The sequence below is a fragment of the Ambystoma mexicanum genome, chromosome 6p (assembly GCF_040938575.1).
Source record: "Ambystoma mexicanum isolate Mex_15411 chromosome 6p, UKY_AmexF1_1, whole genome shotgun sequence".
Lineage (NCBI taxonomy): Eukaryota > Metazoa > Chordata > Amphibia > Caudata > Ambystomatidae > Ambystoma > Ambystoma mexicanum.
In genome coordinates this window covers 56,757,337-56,781,429 of record NC_090935.1, presented here as the reverse complement: position 1 = coordinate 56,781,429, position 24,093 = coordinate 56,757,337, and the positions used below count along the sequence as shown (strand labels likewise).

Sequence of the window (24,093 nt, the reverse complement as noted above, 5' to 3'; positions counted from 1 at the left end):
GCATGCAACTATTTACAAATTCCAACGATCGCATGCAAGGCCTTACAATACGAACACCTTCCTCAACAGCTGTTGTTAACGCGCCGATCCCAACTCGCATATTTACTTAACATTAAAAGCTTTCACAGTTCCAATTTACACTAGGAAACATTAATTCCACAATTCAGTTCTGTGGTTTCTCTGTACTTGTTCAGTTAGGCTGTTCTTTAAATTAACTGTTCACGTTTCATTCCATTACAAGGCATGTCAATTTTGCATTCTCTAGTTATCACTACTGTCAATTATCTGAGTTGGATGTTGACTGGATCGCTCAGCTTTTTGACTTCTTGAAATGTATTTCTACCATTTACTTCAGTCCTCTTTATATTTTCTCTGGTGCTTCTTGGGGCTGTGACCTCTCCTTGGCTTAACAGGAATGAAAGACAGTTTAGAACCTCTCCTGAGGTTCCAAACTACCTTATAATAGTCTCTGGACCAATCATTGCGGTGTATTGAATTTTTCATTTTGAGTTGGGACAATTGTAGAAGATTGACAACATAGTTAAGGAGAAGAACTGTCTAAACCAACTCACCCCCAAAAGACTATAATCTAAAAACAAATAACCACCTAGAGCCACAGTACTTGTCCCAAACCTATAGCCTCCTCTTAACTGAGAACTTCTAAGGGAACCTGACAAGCTTCCATGGGAACCTGACACTCCAAGACTACATTTTCCCGTTCTAATTGTCCTCCATATAGAACCGACTCATTATCTGGAACCATTACAATTAATTTCCCAAGATAATCTGCATCAGTTAACGGCAATGGACTACATCTACCACAATTACCCAAGAACTGGGATGAGGAAGAGGAAGAGAACAATGCAGAGCAGACGTAGCCTCAAGCTCATGGAGCATTCTAGTTCTTTTCAAGCTACATCTGTATGTTGGGCATTTAAAGATCGAAAACAAACTGCAAGAGGCTGCTGTTGTTTGGGAGAGGTTGTGCACCTCTCTGCGAGGCTTGTGCAACTGGGAAGCACAAACCGGGGTGGTTTAGTGAAGGGGCTCGCCAGCATGGACGCAGTGGAACGCTGTGCGAGCAGGACATACCGCACACACACCAGGAACCAAGGGATGATTCCTGGCCGTTCAGCAACCGGAGAAAGCAGCGTTTCACCTACTGGGACCTGAAACAAGACAGACGTGCTGAAGTGAAGCTGCGAGAGAAACCCAAATGACGAGAAAGCAGTCCAGCGTGGAAAGCAGTCAGCAAAGCCTTGCCGTGGGAGCGCCAACGGGACTGAAGATGCCACACTGAGCTAGTGAGTCAGCCCAAGCTAAGTGAAGACCCTGGCGCGTTTCGGGGACCACGCCCAATATAACTGTAAAGATTTAAGCCGTTCAAACAGAGACAATAAAGCGGTGATTTGCAAATTAAAGAAGCATATTGGAAATAGAGACCCCAGCCATATACAAGTGCCTGGAATGCGAATGTTGTAGCAACCTGATGTACAAAGGAGGTACATGCAATTGTAGAAGTAAAAGAGGAACTGTTATCTGTGAATATAAGAAGTGTTTTAGAAGTCCTGCCAGGGAAGCTTACCAGGCAATCACAAGTGCATAAGAATTCCTGGCAGGGGAGTATACCAGGCAGCTGCAAATCTACAGGAAATCCCAAGGAAGGATATAAAACTGTGTTTGCTTAACATAGAGGAACTTTTGAAAGCAGGAACTACAAGACTAAGCACCGTTGTGACAAACAGGATTAATGTGCACTAAGAAAGACACAAAGAGCTATCTATTTATCTGTCTATCTATATTATTTTTGTATAGCGTCACTAACCCGAAGGCCTCAGGCGCTCACAGAGACAGAACATCGAATAAACAGAAAACAGGTGCGCTTAGCTTGTGCAGGAAGTGTATGGAACAGGAAGGAAAGAGAAGCCCAAAAAAAACAAGATGGAGGCATTTTTCCTCCCTTATGTTCTGCTCTACCTGACTTCATAAACCCACCCCCTCTCTAAGCCTGTGCTATAAAGGCTCTTTCATGTACAACCCCCTAGTGTGAAGCAGGCCTTTGATATGGAAGAGACTCTTTGAAGCCAGGCTTGCACAGGATTGCCTGTTTTTAAGATACACATCCTGGCAGGGAGAAGTTACCCAACCTCCCAGACTGTCAGCAGAGGCAGGCAACCTGCCTTTTGTCCCATTCACTGGAACGGTGATAGTCACGTGCCTGGAAACCACATCGCCTCTCATAGCAGGTCTGAGCATACAGGGTTGACACTGGTATGTCAGATGTGGCTCTAATAATTATGGGAACAATCAGCTACCATAACAACACCTTGTATGGTTCATATTACCAGATTATCCTGCCACCAGGTTATAGTTAATGTTTATTATGCTTTAGGATCAGAGATGTTGATTTAAATGCAACCTCCATCTGCATTGACTTTGCTGTCAACTGCAGCTGTCACACAGGGCACCTGTGACTGCTGAACCTGCTCTGTGCCATTGGAGAGCCTGGGCTGCAGATCAGGAGACAGAATCATGCCTGTGTCCTGTTGAATCAAAGTGATCAGACCACGGCTGATTTTGCCGCAGTCGGAAAGTTCGCATGAGAAAGGTGCGAACTACCAAATGTTTGCACCTTTCTCATGCAAACACACTTACATACTACGGGGGCTGCAAGGGTTTCCCCCGCAACACCCGCTCATTATACTGTAAAGCTACATTTTTTTTTTTAAAGTAATCTGCAAAAATTACTGTTTTAAAAAAAATAATACTCAGGGTGACAGGTTCTCAACTTTTTTTTACACAAGTAATGAAATGCGCTAACACATCTCATCACTTGCGCACCAAAAAAGTGCAGCCCAATCCACAAGGGACACATGAATGGGAACATTTTATATGCGCGCCCATTCAGATGGCCTTTTTCACCTCCTTGATCAAATAAAGTGGCGTTTCTGTCAATTTAAAAGCGCATCCCTCATTTCCAAGCAAGATGCACTTTTAAATTTGCAAAAATTGTAGGCAACCCTATGCGCATGGAATGGGGGGCTGCCACTGCATGACAGGGTCTTTCCTGACCCTGTCATGCATTTCTTTTAAGGTATGAACCGCTGCTGTGCCGCTTGCATTTCTGTTCCTCAAACAGGATTAAAATTCATTTTTTGGGTCGCATTTTACAGCGGCAGGCACCTGGAGGGCCTGTCCCTGTGAAAGGCGCTAGGAGCTTGCAGAACACTGTCGGGAGAGCGATTCTATTCAAAGTACTGCCCATTTTGATGACAAAAATCTATTGAATGTTACAATTTGACCTATTTCGTACAGTACTATTCGATCAATTTTTATAAATACTGAACATGTGTTGCGGGGGTGTCACCCGCTCCCCATGTTCAGTAGTCTTGGACTAGGGTGGTTGCAGAAGTGTTTTCCCCTTTTTCCTCAAAATTGGAGCCGGGGACAAAAAAAAAGAAAATAATGAAAAAGGGACCCTGCAGAATCGGATCCGACCCGCGTTAGAGGGACGGATCTGGCACCGCAGGGTTGCAGGGGAAGTGGCAGCGAGCAAGCAGTTAAGTAGGGGGCGGCGGTGGGGTGGTGGCGAAAGGTACATTTTGGGTTGTTTGGCTGAAGTGCAAATCAATTCGCAGCGAAATTGACTACGGTCAATTCCGCCGCAAATAATTACACTTCGGTCAAACAACCCAGAACACCATTCAAGGCAGCTGGCCAGCGCACAATTTGCTCTACAGCTCAAGCCTGTGGAAATGCGCCGGTCACCTTTGAGAATAAGGTGACCTGCTCATTTCCAAAAATGGGTTGTCTAAAAATAGCATATCCTCCGTTCTTTTTTTAAATGCCCCATTATTTGAGGAACTGGGTCAAAATCTACATTTAAAAAAAATAAAAAAATGGTTACACTATGAAATAGGGAGAGTGATGGGTGAGATGTGAAGTGATAGGTAAGAAAGCAAAGGGAGAGCAGTGGGTCAGAGGAGGAAGCGCTGCACAAAAGAGCAGAGGAAGCAGTGATGCGGTGGGCCAGAAATCTGAAAGCGAGCAGAGGTACAGAAAGTAGAGTGAGCGTGTGGTCAGTGAGCCAGAAAGCAGAGAGGAAGCGGTTGGCCAGAAAGAGGCAGTGAGCTGCAGATTGGGAAAAAGGATGAGGGAAGAGTGTGATAGAATGGGAGAAAGGATGCAAGATGCAGAAGCAGCACAAAAGAATGAAAGCCTGTATATTGCGGGAGGAATTGTAGAGTGTAAGGTGTGAGTTGGGAGTATGATTTGGAGTGTGGCAGGGGCTGGGCAGTGCAAATTGTGACTTGACAGTGTGACATAGCACGTGAGTATTTGTATGACAGAGTGAGAGGTTAAGGAATGTAAGTTGTGATGGAGAGTTGGTGAGATGTGTGTTGGTGAGAGAGGTGTGTGGGTGTTTGGGGGATTGGAGAACATAGAAGGGGAATATTTTCAGCATTACAATTGAAAAATTATCAATTTAGTTAATATTATTAAATAGTTCAAAGAAGGTAGCAGGCGCTCCTCTCCAGAAAGAACATGGCATGATAACGCGTGTATGGGGTTGCTTTTGGTGCTCTTGTTCAGAGAGGAATTGCCATAGCGTTTCTGTGCTGGACTGCCCATGTGGGCAGGACAAAGACTGATATGCAAATGGACATTTCCCATCTGTGAAAGGTACAGTGAGCAAAAAGCATGTGCTGCAAACTCTCATCTCAGAACAGGTTATCATGCCATGTTCTTTCTGGAGAGGAGCGCCTGCTACCTTTTTTGAAATACTATTAAATAGGCATGAACATTAAACCAGAAATGTCGCCAAATCAAACACTGTTCTGCCAAGCCAGAGACATCTGGGACTCTTCCTATTAAATTAATATAAAACATACATAATAATGATACCTTGGCTCTCTTGTAGCCTTGCACTCTGCCTATTTCCTGCAATGTGGCAATCTTACACCCTCCAGTTAATACAAAATGTCCTGCAAAAATGCCGCAATAAATAAAGGTTTGTGCCGCAAAATTTGCCATTTCATGCCGCAAAATTTGCCATTTCATGCCGCAAAATCCTGGAAGGTCTGCATAGAGGGCAGACTTGCTGGATACCTCTCCCTTAATGCAACAGGAGAATCCAGAATGGAAGACTATCCCTAGAGGGCAGACTTGCTGGATAACGCTCCCTTAATGCAAGAGGAGAATCAAGAAGGGGAGACAATCCCTAGAGGGCAGACTTACTGGATACTGCTCCCTTAATGCAAGAGGTGAATCCAGAAGGGAAAGCGATCCATAACCGCAGACTTGCTGGATACCGCTCCCTAATGCAAGAGGAGAAGGAAGGCGATCCCTAGAGGGCAGACTTGCTGGATACCGCTCCTTTAATACTAGATGAGAATCCAGAAGGGAAGGCGATCCCTAGAGGGCAGACTTGCTGGATACTGCTCCCTTAATGCAAGCGGAGAACATTGAAATGAAGAATGCTGAGAAGGTGACTGTGTTGGCTTGCAATATCATGCACAATGACCTCATATTGGGGTTGGTAGAGATTGCGGATTCTCTGTACAGAGGTCATCAGAAGGCCATGAGGTCATAAGGTTATGGAGCCTGAGGGAGGAGAGGTAGATGCAGGCCCATTTCAACATGATGGTTGGGAGTCCACGCTGCTTAAAGCGGAAAGCAGTCAGAGTTACCTGTGGGGGGGCATACATTATAATGGAGATAAATATAAGGTTAGTAGCTGTCAATTATCACAAGACCGCGAAGCAGCAGGGAGCTGAAACTGTGAATGCCTGCTGAATAGCTATGAATCCTTCTTTGTAAGCAAGTGGCTGACGTGGAGCAACCAGTGTTGAAAGACAACAAGGGGCTATATACCACTTATGTTTTCCTCAATGGAAGTGACAGTTGGACGGATTGTAGCCAAGGTAGTTTGTAAGGAAAGCGCTGCAAAGCGCCCACTGCAAGCCTCAGAACGTAACTGATACATAAAGGAATATATTGCTGTGTTATTAGACTACTGACTGGCAATATGGGGGTAGTTACTGGAGCCACCTCTGAGGCTCAAGGCCCCTTTCATTTGAAAACATTGAAAGGCCCCGATGCTGTCACCGGCAGATGAGAGGTTTTGCGGTTGGGACCACTCCAGTTACCTGGGGTTTCCTGTATATTTAAATAATTACTCAATACAACTGAGGACGGTTCAGAGATCGAGGCAAACTGAATTACTAAATGGGGGAACATAAGACTTTCGTGACGAGTTAAAGTGGACCCGTGCCACCACAAAAGATAAAGCCCCGGTTAGAGCAAAGATATTTTCCAGTGTTACTTTGCATGAAGAATTAATAGATCTTACAACGTTTATAGACCAGTTTTGGTTATTTGGATTTAAATGTATTCCCTTTGGGCTGGTCTCAAAGAGGACTTTGGGAGAGAGCTTCAAGGAGCAAAGAATGAAATCTTAAAATCTTTTTTTTTAGCTTGATTTTATTTTAGAGGTAAAATGATCATTTACCCTGACGCGAGTGAGGTGGGTGAGGGGCACTGTTGCGTCAAGCGCACGATGGGGAGGAGAAAACCATAGCATTTGCATCCAGAGCCTTGAGGGGACAAGAGAGGCAGCATTCCGTCACTGAAAAGGGGGTCTTGAAGTATGTTTGGGCTATACAAAAATGCAAGCTGTGTGTGTGTGTGTGTGTGTGTGTGTGGGGGGGGGGAGGCCATTTGAGACAAGAATGGATCACACGTCTTTCAAAGGTGTGTTTGATGGAAAGGGATTTGATGGAGTATCTAGAAGGGTTACAGCTGGGTTTCAATGAGACCATGAAATTCAGCAAGAGAAATCACAATTTAGCGGCACATGTGTTGTATCACAATTCCGTAAAGGAAAGTTGAGAACAGGAGAAGGTGGCGGGTGAGAACATGCTATCAAGGTGCTCGTGGGGTTGGAAAGGGGAAGTGGGAGACAAAGGTGGTACAAGTTCAGGAGTATTGTAGGTTGGAAGGTGGATGATGTACCAAGTTCAAGAGAGTATAAAAGGAATTTGGGGTAGAGGCCAACACAGTTGTGAGAGGAACAAAGTTAATTCTGCCAGAAAAATGTTAACAAGTATAGCTCATGAAGGCATTAATAAAACAAAAGGGATCGTGTGCACAGATTTATTGCTACCCCAACATGGATGAGGAGGTAGAAGGGACAATATAAACGTGTAAGATGCGCTATGAGAGTGATAAAAGTTACAAGGCGAGTAAAGAGTCATTAGGAGTGCATCCTCTTCCCAATGGGCCCTTGGAGGAAGGTGCATTGGACTTTTCCTGAGTCTGTCATGTCACCAGGAAGAGGAGTCAAATATATTTTGTGCTGTCATAGATTAGTATTCATTGTGGCTGAAAGTGAAAGTGACCAAGACTGTGGTGACATTTCTTGAACAAGTGTCTACAAAGTAATGTTATCATTCGAATTTAATAACAGACAATGGGGTGCAGATGGTGTCGAAGAAAACGTAATCATTTTTATTGCGCAATGGAATCGAGAATAACCAAACTGCTCTGCATCATCCCAACCCAACGTGGGTATAGAACGATTTAATCTCACATTGATGGATAGTGTTAGGAAGGCTTTGCAAGCAGGTGGTGTTTGGGACTCAGAGACTGGCACCTCATACGGCCACTGGTTTGATTCCTTTTGGGGTACTCAAATGTGGGAGACCCCCCACCCGATTGTGTCCTGGGTGGATGAGTCGAGCAGAAACAGTGTTATGTGAAAGGATGAGTTTTAAAATGTTTTGAAGAACATACTATGAAAGCTAATTTATGTTCTCCAGCGTGGGGTCTGGCATGGATTCACATGCTCATGAATATTCCCTGTCATCAGGCTGGGAATCCTCGGTAAAAGAAAAAAACAGGTTCACTTTCACTTATAAACTGTATTTCTCCTCTAACCCAATTACTGAGCTCTGGGTAATACTGCCCTTAGCCAATGACTGTCCTCTCCCTAAGCACCTCCAATTGCAGTCATCTTCAGATTTTTACCACACATTTCAAGTCTTTTTTGCTCCAAAAGCTAGTCTACGTTTTTGCGCTTTTTCTAATAAAAAGGTCTATATTTGTCAAATAGAGCCTGTGTGCTCGTTCGCTCCTTCAGCTGACAAGCGGGGATCCATCAGTGAATTTCAACGCCCCTTAAGGACAAGAATCATCGAAGTTTCATCGAAGATTCCAGAAGGCCATCAGGCCTACTTCACACTCTGGACCATGTCGGAGGAGAAGAGAGAGAGAAGCTCCCTTTTCAAACTCTGCTCTAGCTGCGGACTGCACAATGTGTTTGTGGAGGATGAACACCTCCAATGTCTCTACTGTCTCCATCCGGAACATAGGGATTGTCAAACCTGCCTTGGGTTCTCCAAGCGAACCGTGAAAGATCATCACAATAGGTTGGCGGTGTGGCTCAGCACAAGGCATTTGCCCCATGCGGCGAGCAGGGGCATGCCTCACCTAAGACCGGCCGGTCTGAGTAGCAGCCTTCTAAGTCCTTTGAGGGTGCTGCATCCGTGGGGGCCCAAGACAAGGCCAAGCACCGTAAGTCTGTTCTGCTGAGGTCGCTGCACAAGCGGATCCCGCGACGGGCTGGGCGCACTCATCTTTACCATCTGCCATCTCCAACCATTGGACCAGCTCTTCCTCGAATAGGAAATCGGCTAACCCGAAAGCTGCGGGAAAAGCCTGAGAAGACGAATGTGCAGGAAAAGGTGTCTGACCTGCCCCAGAAGGCTCAAGCGACCCAGGTGATGTCGTTGACAATCGAGATGGTGATGGCCGCCCTCTCGAAGGCCAAAGGGGCTGACCCGGTCAAGGTAGCCCCGGTGGTGCCTAGAGTAACCATACCCCCAAGGCGGGAAGCCCCATACAAACCGCTGTAGAAAACACTGCAGAAGAGGATACCATCCATAAGCCCGAAGCCAACCCCTCAGGATGCTAAAATGGGGCCCGGGGTGAGGAGGCCTCAACCGTACACCAGGGCACGGATATATTTCTTCCTCGGACGAGGCGGACCAGGTGTCCATTCACGCGACATACAGGCCTCAAAGCAAGAATGAACCTGCCTGGACATCGGATCCCCACACATGCGCCCCAGTGGTAGGTGAGCTGGCGGGCTTTGTCAGCGAGTATTAGAAGATCTCCTCCGACCGATGGGTGCTGGACGCACTCGGCCGCGGACACACTCTAGAGTCCTAGCAAAAGTGTCAGCGGAACCCTCCCGTGGCCCGGCAAGAGCAGCACATCCCTCAGCTCCTGAAGGAAGTACCGGCCATCATAAGAAAAGGTGTGATAGAGCTGGTTCCAAAGTGACTCTGGGGCTTCTTGGTAAAGAAGAAGACCGGGGGCTGGCGGCCCATTCTAGACCTGCGCATCTCAACAAATACCACAAGTCCCAGACATTCAGGATCTTCACGTTGCAGCAAGTGCTCGGCCAACTGGAAGAAGGGGACTTCCTGACGTCGCTGGATCTGGAGGATGCATACTTCCACGAAACCATTCACGAGAAGCATCTGAAGTTTGTGCACTTTGTAGTGCAGGGAAGGCACTATCAATTAAAGGCCCGCCCCTTTGGACTGAAGTCAGCACCCAGGGTGTTTACGAAGTGCCTGGCCCAGTGGTGGCCCATCTGCATCTACGCGGGACAACACGTGTACCTCGACGACTGGCTCATCTGGACCAAGTTAAGGGAACTGGCCGTCGAACACACAGAGAGGACCGTCTGGCTGCTGACGGTTCTAGGGTTCTCCGTCAATTATTCAAAGTCCTTCTTGATACCATTGCAGAACGAGCTGTTCTTGGGGGCCACACTCAACACAGTCTCCTGCCTGGCGGCTCCCTCGGAGGAGCAGGTACCGGCGCTGATGGACAAGGTGCAATGGCTGTTGACACTGAAGAGCGCCGCAGTGCAGACCATCAAGTCACTGCTCGGCATGATGTTGTTTTGAATCTACCTGATCCGGCTCTGCAGGTTGCGGATGCAACCCTTCAGGAGTTCCTGAACGCTCGCTGGATCCAGGCGTCCGGCAGCTTCGCAGATAAGATTGCTCTCAACAAGGAGTTCCGTCGAGCGACAAGGTGGTGGGGCGTACGCTATAACGTCACCCAGGGTACTGGTTTTCGGAGCCCCCGTACCAGGAGATGGTCACCACAGACGCTTCCCTGGACGGCTGGGGAGCCCACACCATGGTGTCTCCATGCCAGAGGCCTGTGGCTGCCAGAGGAGAGGGATCTCCACATCAATATCCTGGAGCTGCGGGCAGTGTTTTGGGCCCACAAGCAATGTTCCCTCTAATAATGTTTCTCTATGTGCAGAACTGGTTTGCTGTTGTGCACACATTATTTTCCATGTGCGTAACTGACTAGTAAGGTAAGCCACTTCGTGAGCATGCGTATTTAGTGAACTACCGTCGCAGAAGAGAGTTTGGAAAGGAATGTGTCGCTTCCCAGCCACTGAAATTCTTGACACATCTTACAACACTTTTTCCAAACACATAGGCTAATATAGAATTTGTCATATGTGATTAAACAGAAAACTCATCAACCAGTCCAAGATTTTAAAATCTGCAACGGTACCTTGCAAACGTTTTATGGCACTGGAAAATCACTCATGTGTACTACAAAACACAAATTCTCTTGTCATAAACTTATTTGGCTGTCAAGAAATTCAGACAGAATAAAACATTTGCAGATGGATTAATGGCAATTAAAAGCAAGGTGTCATAAAACATGCTGATAGGTCAAGTGCCACTTGTAATTCAAGGGCCAGGAGAACATGCTTCTACTAATTTGTGTAAGGATGATAATTGCATCAGAATAACTGCATCTCAGAAAATGGTGATCAAATATTCCTGTGCCTGTGCTTAGTATCCACATTGCGTTGTCCTTTGGGTAGTGATAACACCAGCCTTACAGCTAAGAGACATACACACCATCCATTTTTACTCACTAAAATGAAAATGTGCCCAACAAAAATGAGAAACAATGAACATTTTGTTGCTTCAACCCACAAAGCTCCACTGATAATTTTTCTAATCAGTGACCAGTAGAGCAGTGGCATAGGAAGGATCTCTAATAATATCAATGCCTGATCTCAACAGCAATTGTAAGGGGAAGAACATCTTCTAATAAGCAGAAAATATCCCTATTGGCAAAGATAATTACTTTTTTAATCATTTGAGTCCAAGTAGGGAGCAAAATCTGATTAGAGTCTTGCTTGTTACCCTGACATAGAAAGTGAAATGACAGGGAACTAATGTAGTCTATAGTTTTGCCCACCCTTGCACTCAGATCCTAGACAAATTCAACAAGAGCTTTATTGAGGTTTATTATGGATCCCTGAGCGAGAAAATCACATATATATGCCTTTTAAGTTAATGGCATAAAATCTCAAGAAATACAACAGATTGAGTCCCTTCTTCTGTAACTATGGATCCCTCTTCTGTAATTCTTTGTTATAAGTTAAATAAGATGCAGGGAAATGCTAGAGACGATATAGAGCACATGGGTATATTGAAAAGCCCTCAGCAGCTGAGCATAGAAAGAAAAGTAAGGTGCTGCTGTCTAGATGGGTACTAGAATTTCCTATTGTTTAGCAAACAAGCAACACATTTCCTTAAATGTACTGCCGAAACGTCTGACTTTTTTCAAATGTGCTGCTTTGTTCATCACCTGCAAGGAGTGATGACCTGTGCTCTTCCACCCATACCCTTCCCCGGCCCCTGTGCTAGCCTGAGGTATTATAGCAGTATACACTCACTGGGATATTTGCAAACCCACAATACTTTGCAAGCAAGGCATATTTAATGCCTCAACATATTATGTGCATTTTAAGAATGTCATGACTCTGCATGTAAGCAGTTCTTTTGCAGTGCATACAAGATTGTTTGCAACATACCCCACCTTTATATCATTGTGTAGGATTACACAGTGTTCGGTGAAACTGTTTTTGCATAGCAGCGAGTTACCATATAATGTGTGACGGTCTATGCCCAAAGGAACTCTGCACACTTGTGTGAAAAGCATTCTTCTGTCTGAATATCCGGTGCCCTGATACTATGGACGAGTAATCCCAGGTAAAGCCCATGCCAATTATCCCTTGTAGGCAAAGTAAATGATATTGCAATGTTGCTCTCCACTTATAGGGTAATGTTAGTAATGCTAAAGTAGGAGATACTGAGCATCACATTTGTCGTCTCAAAATCCTTTGAGGGCAAATAAATATTTGAGTTTTATAATGTGTTAACTTGCAAGGGGCCACTTCAAAGCACTTGCGTGACATATGTACACAGAAGAGGAAGTATGGGATAAGGTTACACATACAGGTAGCCTGCTTACTTACAGTCAGTATCCGATATTGTAGCTGGTAGTTCGATTGTATTGTGTAGATGACGCTTTTGGTAAGGCACAATGAGTAACAGAAATTCTGGCACGTGAACGATATCCATATTATTCATATTACAACAAACATAACACCAGTGGATGTAGGTACCCGTCTGTTAACCTTTCGCAGAGCCAAGAGAGGAGTCGTCAAGGTTGTCCGGTACCATCTTAATGTGTTCTGGGGCAGAAGTCAGAGTCATAAGGTCAATGTGTGGTAGAATCAAGCTTAGGAGTCAGGGGAGGGATGGGAACATTTGGTTAATGTGTGCAGGCATATCTTGGTTAGATTCTTCTGTTCATATAGCCAGTTTTTCATATTAGTTTTTAACCTCTTATGTGTGTATTTTGCTGTTAGGGATTTTAGGTGTTTACGGTTGTTAGGCAGAATTCTGTGCAGTGCCCTTAGGGACCACTACACACAATTAAGACTACAGGTGGTGATTACAAGCTTTACCTTTGGTAAAGGCCTGTACTACTATGTCATAGTGGTAGCAGTGGCGGAGCAGCCAGGCTTATCTCAAGAGTATATGAGCAGTAGCAGAGATTACACAAAGGGACCACAATTACTGTGACTCAAGCGAACACTGACTCAAGGTTTCAGGTAGAAAAATATAAGTACATTTATTTTTAAACCATTCGTTATAAACACAACACTTCTATTAAACTTCAATAAAAACCACGCGTTAAATATATTACAACTAACCAATTCACTTTGTACAGTAAGTATCAAGGTAAGTACCCTGTGTTGGAATGAACTGGTGTTAGGCACAAAACATGTTACCGCAAATACGATTGCGATCACTTTTTGTCAGTTCGGTCTACTAAACAAACGCGTATCCGTGACATGAAATGCTACCGGGGCAAAAACACACTTAGCACCTAAGATACCCAGAGGAAGTTGGAGGCAAAAATCACAGGCAATATTTTGGTTAGGCAGGCAGAATCAAGAAACACTCAGAGACAGGAGTTTAAAAGTCATAGGGCCGGAGCCAGGGTCGAAAGACACCGGGGCCAGTTGCCGAAGATCACACGGTCCGATTCAACGTAGCCAAAAGTACTTCGATATTGTCAATGTTCGGAAGCAAACGTTATAAGAAGGAGGGAAGACAAGGGCAAGCCTTGGAAATGAAGAAGAAAGGGATTCACCCAGTTTCCTCAACAGAACACACTACCCTGTTCCAATGGTGCAGCTGGTGCCCTGGCAGTGGTTCCTGTTGGTTTCCCGCAGACCCACAATTCCTGGATCTTCGTTGAGAAGGAGGACGTCTGAAGAGGGTCTGCACCACACAGGGATGAGGCCGGCAGCAGCGACACGGAATAAAAGGTGCGCTCCTTAGAAACAGGAGAGGCTCTTCAGGTGGCTATCCGGACCACTACAGCAGTGTGCAGCGATTTCAACCACGGAAGAGGATCCTCTGGCTGTAGAAGATGAGCTGGTTATCCCCACCAAGCTCAAGGGAAGAAGACTCTGGATTGGATCTTCTCTGAGTCGTTGAAGGGCAGATAGCTCAGGACTGCAGCAGGGCTTCACCGGGACGGGGTAGTTGCAGCAGCCGTCGTTCTCTCTGCTTCTCTTCGGTTCCTTGTAGTACCAGTGGCGACTCTCTGTCTTCTAGCCCAAGAGACCTGCCTTTTATGCGGAAAACCCCCATTCACGCAGTTTGGCTGTCAATCACCCAGCAGGGGGGTTGTCCAGCCCGGACAACTTCCCTGGCCAATCATGACAAAGTGTGACTTGGGTTTCCTAGGATACCCTGTGCAGGGGGTGACTACACCCCTCCCTCACATTCAGCCCACCTAGACACCCAGGCGCCTTGAGGAGGGCTTCTGGGCAGAAGCCTGCCAAAAGACAGTGAACAAAGAAGACAAACCTAGTTTGCCGCACAAAGTAAAACACAAGAAGGACTTTAACAGAAAGAAATGGCGAATAAACCCAACCGGAGCCAAGAGAAAGACGATTTGGTCAAGCGGGTTTATGTTCGAGGCTAATATAATAGCCAAGAACAGTACCACGTTTATCTAATATAATCGCGGTAGAAAAGTTAGGGTAGATACCACTGCCACCAGCCAAGTCTAAATGTTAAAAGAGCGAAACAATGCTCTAGGAGGTACAGATAAAAAGGGATACAAATTAACCCTTTCCAGTACTCCATGGAAGATGGGGTGTACTGGATCTGTGGTAGATTGACTAAGTAAAGTTAATGGTAACTTTACCCTTTTTTGGGGGACAGTAGTCGCCTCAGAAATGGAGTCGAGGGAAGTCTCAAAGACAACCCTGTGCCACGGCACTGAAGGTGCAGTGTGACACACAAAAAGAAGGGGGCTACTGAAGTGGTGTACTTCAGAGTCCACAATCACAAAAACAGTTAGAAACACATAGCAAAACCTAGGTAAGAGTGGGGGGAAAGCTCTCACTCTTACTAAGTGGAAAAAAATGAACTCCAGAAGTCCAGCAAAGCTGCTGGGGGACTCACTAGGTGAGGGAAATTAGCCATAAATGAGAATTCTCCCTAACAACGATCACCCTTGCATAGTAGTGTAATGCAAATTAGCAGAATATCTAGTTGCTTATTTTAAGAGAAAGCACATTTCAATTAATTGCTGTGGCTTGTCTCTTATTAAATATTTCTGAATAGGTGAGAATTGTCTGTGTGCGCTGCTAAAAATCTTCTGACCGGCACCCAGAAGGAAGCTGGGCAAGCGCACATGTGCACAGCTTAGAAAGAACACTGCCCACAAGTCATTCCTTCCATTCCGCAAGGGCAAAGTGGTGAGGGTCTTCACGGACAACACCATGACAATGTTCTACATCAGGAAGCAGGGGGTCACCAGATCCCCGGCGCCCTGCACAGAGGTGCAGGCTTTGGGGCACTGGGCCATCACCCAGGAGATGTTCCTCATCATCAAGATCACCATCGCCGACTCCCTCAGCAGGGAACTGCACTCCTGCCATGAGTGGGAATTTGACAGGATCAAGTGGACCGTCTCTTCTACAAGTGGGGCAGACCCCAGATCAATCTATTTGCGATGGTGACCAACTCCAAATGCCAGAAGTTCGCCAGCAGGTTCCACCAGCCGAGAAGCATGGCCGACGCGTTCTCTGTCCTGTGGGAAGGTCTGTTCCTATATGCATTCCCTCTGTTGCCTCTCCTGCTTTCATCAATCAACTCAAACGGTGCTGATGCAGGATGATCCTCGTCGTGTGGTGTGGCCGAGGCAGATTTGGTACCTGGTCCTTTCTAACCTGTCAACGTCACCTCCAGTCAAGCTGCCAGTGGTCGCGGATCTGCTCACGAGAGAAGGAGGCGCAATCCTGCATCATGGCCCAGGATCGCTGAACCTGAAGGCTTCACTCCTGCAGCCTTAGAGTTTGGAGGTTACAAGTTACCGGCGGACTGCAGGGAGGTCCTTTCCAAGGCCAGAGCGTCGTCGACTCTTAAGTGCCTCGGACACAAGTGGAAGTGTTGGCTGCTGCGTGGTGCCGGGCACAGAAGATCAATCCTCCACGGGCCCGCAGATTCTTCCGTACTTATTGTCTTTGGCCAAGGCGGGGCTGGCGCACACCTCTATCAACGTGCATCTGGCAGCTATCTCCCGCTAATCCAGGTCTTCAGGACGGTCTTCTCTTTGGTCCCACCGTCTCACCAAGGATTTCCTCAAAGGACTGTTTTGAGCATTCCCGTTGGTGAAGGTGCCTGCCTCGGCATGAGAGCTCAATGTGGTTCTGACAAGGCTCATGGGGGCCCCCTTAGAGCCTATGCATCAGGCCCCTCTAAAGTTCCTATCATGGAAAACGTCTTTCCTCATGGACATCACATTTGCCAGGAGGGTGGGTGAGATCCAGGCCCTATCCTGCAATCAGCCATATCTGACTTTTCACTACTTGAGGGTGGTGCTGCGGATGCACCCCTCCTTCATGCCAAAGGTTCTGTTGGAATTCCACCTCAACGAGCCTTTGGTGTTGCCTGTGTTCTTCCCGGAACCTCTTTCGCCGGCTGAAAGCACTTTGCACTCACTGGATGTGGCTTGTGCTCTGAAGTTGTAGGTGGCACGCACAAAGAGTTTCCAGAAGACGTCTCAACTATTCGTGAACTTTGGTCCTGTGAACCATGGGAAGGCCTTGTCCAAGGCTTCCAACTCCAGGTGGCTCTTCGGCTGTGTCACACAATGTCATTGGCAATCCCACCGCTGCCCGGCACTCCCAGAGCCCATTCCACCAGAGCGATCGCTGCGACGACAGCGTTCCTGTCTGATGTGACCCTGCTGGACATCGGCAGGGCTGCTACGTGAAGGTCTACGCACAACTTCACAAGATTCTACTGCGTCGACTGGGATGCCAAGGAGGATTCCAGGGTAGGCCAAGCAGTGCTATGCAACCTGTTTGCTTGAAGGTGACCCTGTTCCAGAGGTAATAGTAATTGCTTCTGTTGAGCCTTGCCACCTCCCGTGGTTGTGTAATGTTGTACTGCTATGCATTCTTTATTCATGAGCATGTGAATCCATACCAGACTCCATGCTGGAGGAGGAACAAGTTACTTACCTGTAACTGTTGTTTTCCAGCATGGGTCTGGCATAGATTCTCATGCGAACCCTCCTGCTGTCCCCTCTGCGGCTCTTCTTGTTCATACTGCCACTTTACGTGCTTACCAGATCTGAAGATGACTGCCAGAGTAGGGGCTTAGGGAGAGGGCAGTCAGTGTCTTGGGGCAGTACAACCCAGAGCTCAGTGATTGGTGATTAGAGGAGAAATACAGTTTGTAAGTGAAACTGAAACTGTGTTTTATTTTACCGAGGAACCCCGGCCTGATGACGGGGAATATTCATGAGCATATGAATCCATGCCAGACCCATGCTGGAAAACAATAGCTACAAGTGAGTAGCGTGTTCCTTATGATGAGAAATGTGCCCGTCTGGGGAAAGGGTAAGCCTGGGTGATAGGGTCAAAATCAAAATTCCCACATATGTCAGAAAGGGTTGTCAGTGTTTTCGGACCCTTCGGTCCAGGTGTGAAACAAGTCGCAAATTGAAAGTTTTGGTTACAACAAAAAGAATAAGATAGGAGAAAAGTAGCGAGGTATGTTGGCCAGGCCCCAGAAAGCCTTATGTACGATGAAGAGGGTCTTGAACTTGATCCTTGCAGCCATGGGGAGTCAGTGAAGAGAGTTCAGAGCTGTAGACATACGATCCCTGGGCCTGAGGTCAAGGACAAGTCTTGCAGTCCTGTTCCGGATAAGTTGTATATGGCGAAGAGTAGAGGCATAAAGATTTAGAAAGTGGCTGTTGCAATAGTCCAGCCTAGAGAGGACCAGAGCTCTGGAGATGGTGAGCTTCTGGGGAAAAGTGAGAAAAGGAAGAATACCTCTGAGGAGTTGCAGCTGATAGTTTGACTTCTTATAGAGATGTCAGAGATTGAGGAGAGAAGGAGAGGGTTGAGTCAAAGATGACACCAAGGTTCTTAGCCTCATAGGAAGGAGCAGGAAGAAGGCCCAGAGTGGCCGGCTAGAGAGAAAGAGAGGGAGGAAATAAGGGAGCTGGTGCCCCAATGAAAAGGATCTCAGTGAGAGACCCCAGCATAGAACTGAGACCATCCCTACAGGTTCTCTGACTCTGCTTCATAATCAGCACTACACGTGCATGTTATTCTGGTATTGTGGGTGGTTGCCCTCCCCCTCATCATCATCACTGCCAGGTCAAATTACTATGTTGTGAGCACAGGAAGACATTGCAGCGTATGCACAAGTTGTGCCGCATGCAACAGGCAATGATGATATGACCACGCTTTTGAGGGGAATACATGAGAGCCCCACCAGTCCACTGGAGGCCTCTGGTCTTGGCTCTGAACATGTCAAAAGCCCTCTCAATGATGGCCCGTGTGCAAGTGTGCCCAGCGTTATATCTCCTCTCCTCAATCCTCTTGGGGTTACGGTATGGAGTAATCAGCTACGGCACAAGAGGATAGCCTGCATCATCTGTATGCATAGGCTGACATGTCAGTGTTGGCTAGCAGATAGTTTGTAAACGCTATAGTTCGTAGCTATTGTTATTGCAGGGTGCATACAATGGCTCATGAAAAAGAAAGGATAAATAAGGGCCAATCGAGGAAAGGGAAAAGGCACAAAGTAGGAAAAACTGAGCTTTATAAATTATGATGCTGTAAAGTACTGGTCGGCAGTTTGTTTTCTTTGTCTTCCTTTTCTATGGTAGGAGAAAACATTGAAATTCACAGTATGAGATGGGGCGCATGGTCTCACAAGTGAAAAAGTGTTATGCCCTATTTTAATTTGTTGAGCTATTATAGCTCTTCTGCAGCCCTATCAATAACAAGCCTTATTGATCTCAATGCTATTCCAAACACACTCTTTCATGCACTTGCCTCAGTCTAGATTACCATTTTGTCACGCTCTGCCTTGCCCACTTCTACCCATGTGAGATGAACTGACATGTTCCTGTGCCTCGGATCATGACCTACCCATTCATATGTTTGTGGAAAGCTGAAAAAGCAGTCGTTTTCGCCCAGGCACTGATGATTCTTTGAACAAAAGATGATGTGGATTCCATGGCCTCTAGGGTTTCTTGGATCTTCTCCCATATCCGGGGCACTCCAAAGAAATGAGTGGGCCGCACCTCCCGCAGTGTATCCACCACAGAGCCCTGCATTCAGAGAAAAGATGAAGCATAGAGTCATCAACTAGCAAGACCTCAATCAGCAGGCACAGTATTACATATCTGCTCCCTAGCTCCTGAATCTGACCATTGTGAAATGTGTTGCCATTGGTGTTAAGATGGATTTCTAAACTCTGACCTGGAGGGCAGAAGTTTAGGAGACCACCCTACTTTAGTGGCACAAAGGGAACGTTCTGGACAAACCAGACCAATCTACGTCAGCTTGGCAGGCAGTCAAGACTAAGTTCCAGGAGGGGTGAGAGTGATCGGAAGCCCACAATGAGCACACACAGTAAAACTCCACAGATTACCCTTAGAAAAATGTATATCAAAATACATTTATTATAGGCCTTTATAAAAAAAACACGATTAAACCACAGTTACCAAGAAAACAATTGCCACACATGTTTATTCACTATGTAACATATATACAATAATGTGATTAGCCTAAGGCTGATGATGGGTGAGAAATAACCACAACCTGCATCAGAAAGGGGTTAGGTCAGCACATATATCAGATTAGGCAGTTCTTCATCAACAATTCCTAACTTATGTAGTTCAGCCCTACGAAGTGAGGAGCCTAGTGCTCAAAGTACAGTTGTGCGTTAACAAGGCGTGGTTGTGGGGGCGTGGCTTGGCAGCCATGTAAGAAGGAGCAGCAATTCAGAGCTCCCGGGAAGATCTGACCTACAGATCCGAAAAGCTGGCAAACAACGAGTCGGTAACCAGCTGACAGGTGAAGAAACGCTGTCAGAAGGCCTGGAGACTATAGAGGAAGAGTTTGGGGAAGAATCGTACCGTCTAGTGCCCGCAGTGCACATTTGAAAGGGACGCCGTGCCACAGCTCAAAATGGCGGGCACGCCTTGATTACACCGTGGTGCCATCGGGGCGGAGCGGCAGAGCAGGCAGAAGGAGGGCAGTGGCCTGCAGCTACACAGAAGGACGCTGATAGCAGCAGCGACCCTCCTCCGGGAGAGCCACGGGAAATAGAACCCTGCAGGGCCGCACCTCAACGGGAACCCGCCCGGGACAGAGGAGGACGGCGCGACCATGCAAGGCCAGAGGAACAAGGCACGGCCCGATGGGACAAACAACAACCACCTGGAGCCCTGGCGGGTGGCCAGGACATGGTAGGCTCCGGCTGGGACCCAGAAGCGAGAAAGTGGCAAGTGCAGTGCTCCGGACCCATTGGAGAGGGCAGCAGAGGAATAGAGCTCACCAGTAACCCTGCCAGAGCACGACAGCAGACCTGTGAGGGCCGCCGGAACAATAGACCCCGGAGGGTGAGGCGAGCGGACATGGAGCACCCGCCGAGGGGACACTGGGGCCAACGCTCCACTGTGCCGGCCAGATCCTGGGCGAGGAAGCGAGGGTCGGGACGGATCTGCAGTGCCCTGTGATCCGCTCTACCAACACAGTGCTGAAGAGGACGAACAGCGGAGTCCCTGCGAGTGGAGGCGCACCACGCAGAGGAGGCACTGTGGGCGGGAGAGGATCGCTCCCCAGAAAAAGTTGGGACAGAATCAAGGCTGAGTGCTCGGAGCAGCAGCCCGAGGCCCGCACATACAGTAAGACAGATCCAGGACACCTCGAGGAGCGCGCAGGGAGGATGTGACCCAGCGCCTGGTGGAACACAATACGAGAAGGAGCGACGAAGAAGGTGAGAATGCTCAAACTCCCCCTGCTGCGGGAGGAACCCGGACCATGGCCAACAAAGCAAGTCACCCTCTTGGGGAACCACTTGAACTTCAGTAAGCACTATAACATCGGAGGGCCTCCCTGGGAACCATTGGTGGTTTTAGTGGGTACAGGGGAGCCATAAGACAGTGCGGCAAGGACCAAGGAGGGGGCGAACCACAATGAAATAGGCAGCAAGTGGGAGGTGGATGAAAAGTACCAAGAACCGGCACGACCCAACAGGGCCAATTACCACCAGAGACCGCCAACCCGCAAGAGGTACGTGTGGATGGCTGGGGAGGAAGATCTGTGGAACAGCACCCTACATGGGTAAGAACAAAACCTGGGGAGCGGGAAAGCACAGCCACCCGCCCAGAGGGGACTCAGGCACAAATAAGCCAGCCGCCTGAGCAAGAAACACCAGCGGCAAAAGGGGAACAGTGGGGTAACCACCAGACGGATCATACCCACAGGCACCTTGGAGGGTCGACAAGGGCAGCATTGAAAGTGCAAACTTGTGGGCGGGGTGAACATACTCCACACGCTGCATAAGGCTGCGTGCAGCAAGACAGCTGGGGCAGGTCAAGAGGGGGAGTGCAACCCACCCGCTGAGCAGAGAAGTGGGGTATCGATCGGCGGAGGGACCTGAACACTGGCAGGACATACAAAGGACATACTAACAAGACTGGATACAGACCAGTACAGCACCCCGGGCATTGCCCGCGCCACTTGAGCAATTAAGATTGTCTGTGATCAATAGACGTGGGAGGGCACAACCCACTCGCTGGATAACAAAAGGGAACGGAAGGGGAGCTGGGTGAGGGGACACCCCCCTGTATAAACATTGACAATAGATGAAACGTAACAGTGCCGACGTCACCACCTGGGAAAAGGGCAAAACAAAGTGAGAGAGGTCATACTGAACGAATAATAACATACGTGGGAGACACAACCCATTGATTGGCCACAAAGTAAACACTACTGGGGGGGCACTGACCCCACAAGCGCAGGATCAGAGGAAGGCACCCAGAAGCAGCAGGGACTGCAGGGCCTCGAGGTGGACGCCACTGGGACAGGAATGGCCCGTTAGAAAGGGAGTGAGCCAGCCACAGGAGAGAGGCAGCTCAGAGACATAGCACCTGCACCTACTACTGAAGAAGCAGGGGCCCGACACAGAGACACAAGGCCAAGGATGTAAACATGCCAGACAAACAGAAATTAGATAAAGGGAGACAAACTAGCATGGACTCATTCGCCTGCAAGAATGAGGACACGCAGCCTACGGCAACAGAGGAGGCCACAGCGAAACCCGCGCAAGGGGAGATCAGACAAGTGGAAGGTAGCATTCTGGAGGCCATAGAAGCACTTAAAGCATTGATGGTCGATAGAGGACAAGCTAGACGTAGATGTGGGGCTCCTCAGACAAGACACAAGGAACCTAGCGGAGGGAGTGACAACGGTGGAGCAACAGGTGCAGAGTAACACGGTGAACATGACAACATCCCAATCCCAAATGTCAGAGGTGCTGGATAGGATTCGTATGCTGGAATGTTGAGCAGAAGACGTGGAAGGGAGCGCTCGACGCAACAATGTGCACATAGTGGGGCTGCCGGAGGGGGAAGAAGGCAGAGACCCCACAAACTACATAGAAAGCCTACTGCTTCAGGATTAGGAGCAGGGAACATATCCCAGGGCTTTGTGGTGGAGAGGCTGCATAGAGCTCTAACCAGGAGACCCCGTCTGGGGGCATTCCCAAGACCTATGATTGCGAAGAACATGAACTTTAAAGACAGGGAGAAGATTTTGACATTCTCAAAGGAGGGCGGGGTGATAACGAGAAATGGCGCTAGAGTAACCATCTACCCAGACTACACCGCGCTAGTACAAAAAATAAAACGGGCACAGTTTTGGCCGACTAAGGAGCATCTTTGGGAGACAGGTGTGTAATTCATGCTGTTATACCCGACCAAACTAAAAGTGTTGCACAATGGGAGGTCACACATCTTTGAGACCACGGCTGACGCCCAAGAGTGGATGGACCAGCAAGGGATCCCACAACCAAGAGAGGGAAACGGGAGAAACAGGAATGCACCTCTATGAAGCACGGAGCGGAAAGGACGAACAGTATATTTCACAGAGACAAAGACCAACAGCCCGACGGGCAAGAGCTTGCACAACACTCGAGCAGACCACCAGATACCACAAGACCTTACCAGAGGAATGGAACCTGGGGAGGTACCCCAAAGTAACATGAAGAAGTGAGACAAACAGCACAGTAACTGCACAGAGACTGGAACCGGTAGCTTGAAAATGGGAGCTCATAGTTTCCGGGAGCAGACCGCCAAGACCCACAGATGGGATCCCAAGGAAAGGCAGAACTTGTGATGCCAGTTACAAGCCACCACGCCGCAATGACTGCGCCCACAAAAAGGAGGGCGGCACCTGGAAAGCGGCGGAGCCCGAGCAGGGGGAGGGTGGCTGGGCGTTTGTTTATAGTTATGGTAGTTATAGTTATAGTAGTTGTTCACGCATGAACACTATCAGACCATGCCCCGCTAGTTGGGGCTTGGACACACAGATACAGAAGAGCCCCCATACTCACATGGCGAATGAGGGCAGAGGCACTGCTGGACGGGGATTTCCAGGAGCACATCCAAAGTACGATAGATGACTATTTTGACCACAATGCGGGGAGTGTAGAGAGCACTGGGACGGTCTGGGAAGTCCTTAAGGTGGTAGTCAGGGGAGCGGCAATAGGGAAAACCGGAGGCCTCAGAGGTGAAATTTTGGCCGAATTGGACGAAGTAGAAAGGGTGGTGGCACAGGAGGAAGCATGAGCGGGTAAGATGGGCGAAGAATCGGGGGATCTCACTACGTTGAGACAGCAATGTATGGCGATTTGGGAGAGACTAGGGAAGCTGGACTATGGGAAATATAAACAGTGGCTACACGCATAGGGAGACAAGCCCAGCAGGCTTCTAGCCTGGCTGACTAAACAAGAGAGTAAGCGGGAACCAATAAATGCAATCAAAGACAAGCAGGGGGAAGAGACCAGGACCCAGGAAGGCACCAATACGGTTTTCTCGAGATTCTATGAGAAACTGTACTCCTGGGTCCAGGAGGCAACAGAGGGCGATATAGAGGAGGCTCTGGCAGAAATCACCCTCCCCAACTGACAGAGGAGCAAAGCCAAATGTTAGATACACCCCTTACAATGGAAGAATTGTTGGCAGTCATAACTGGGCTTCCGACAGGCAAGTCTCCGGGGCCCGATGGGCTACCCGGGGAATTCTATAAAAATTATAAGGACAGCCACTCGAGGAGGCGTACGAGAGGGG

The 24,093-nt window shown here is 47.9% G+C and overlaps 1 protein-coding gene and 1 pseudogene across 1 annotated transcript in view; one reads left to right on the top strand and one right to left on the bottom strand.

Moving 5' to 3' along the window:
- The window catches only part of LOC138511205 (uncharacterized), a 761,242-nt gene that overhangs the window by 149,794 nt on the left and 587,355 nt on the right, over nucleotides 1-24,093 (top strand). The window lies entirely within an intron of this gene.
- Nucleotides 1-24,093, bottom strand: part of LOC138510660 (long-chain-fatty-acid--CoA ligase ACSBG2-like) — a 502,504-nt pseudogene that overhangs the window by 176,736 nt on the left and 301,675 nt on the right.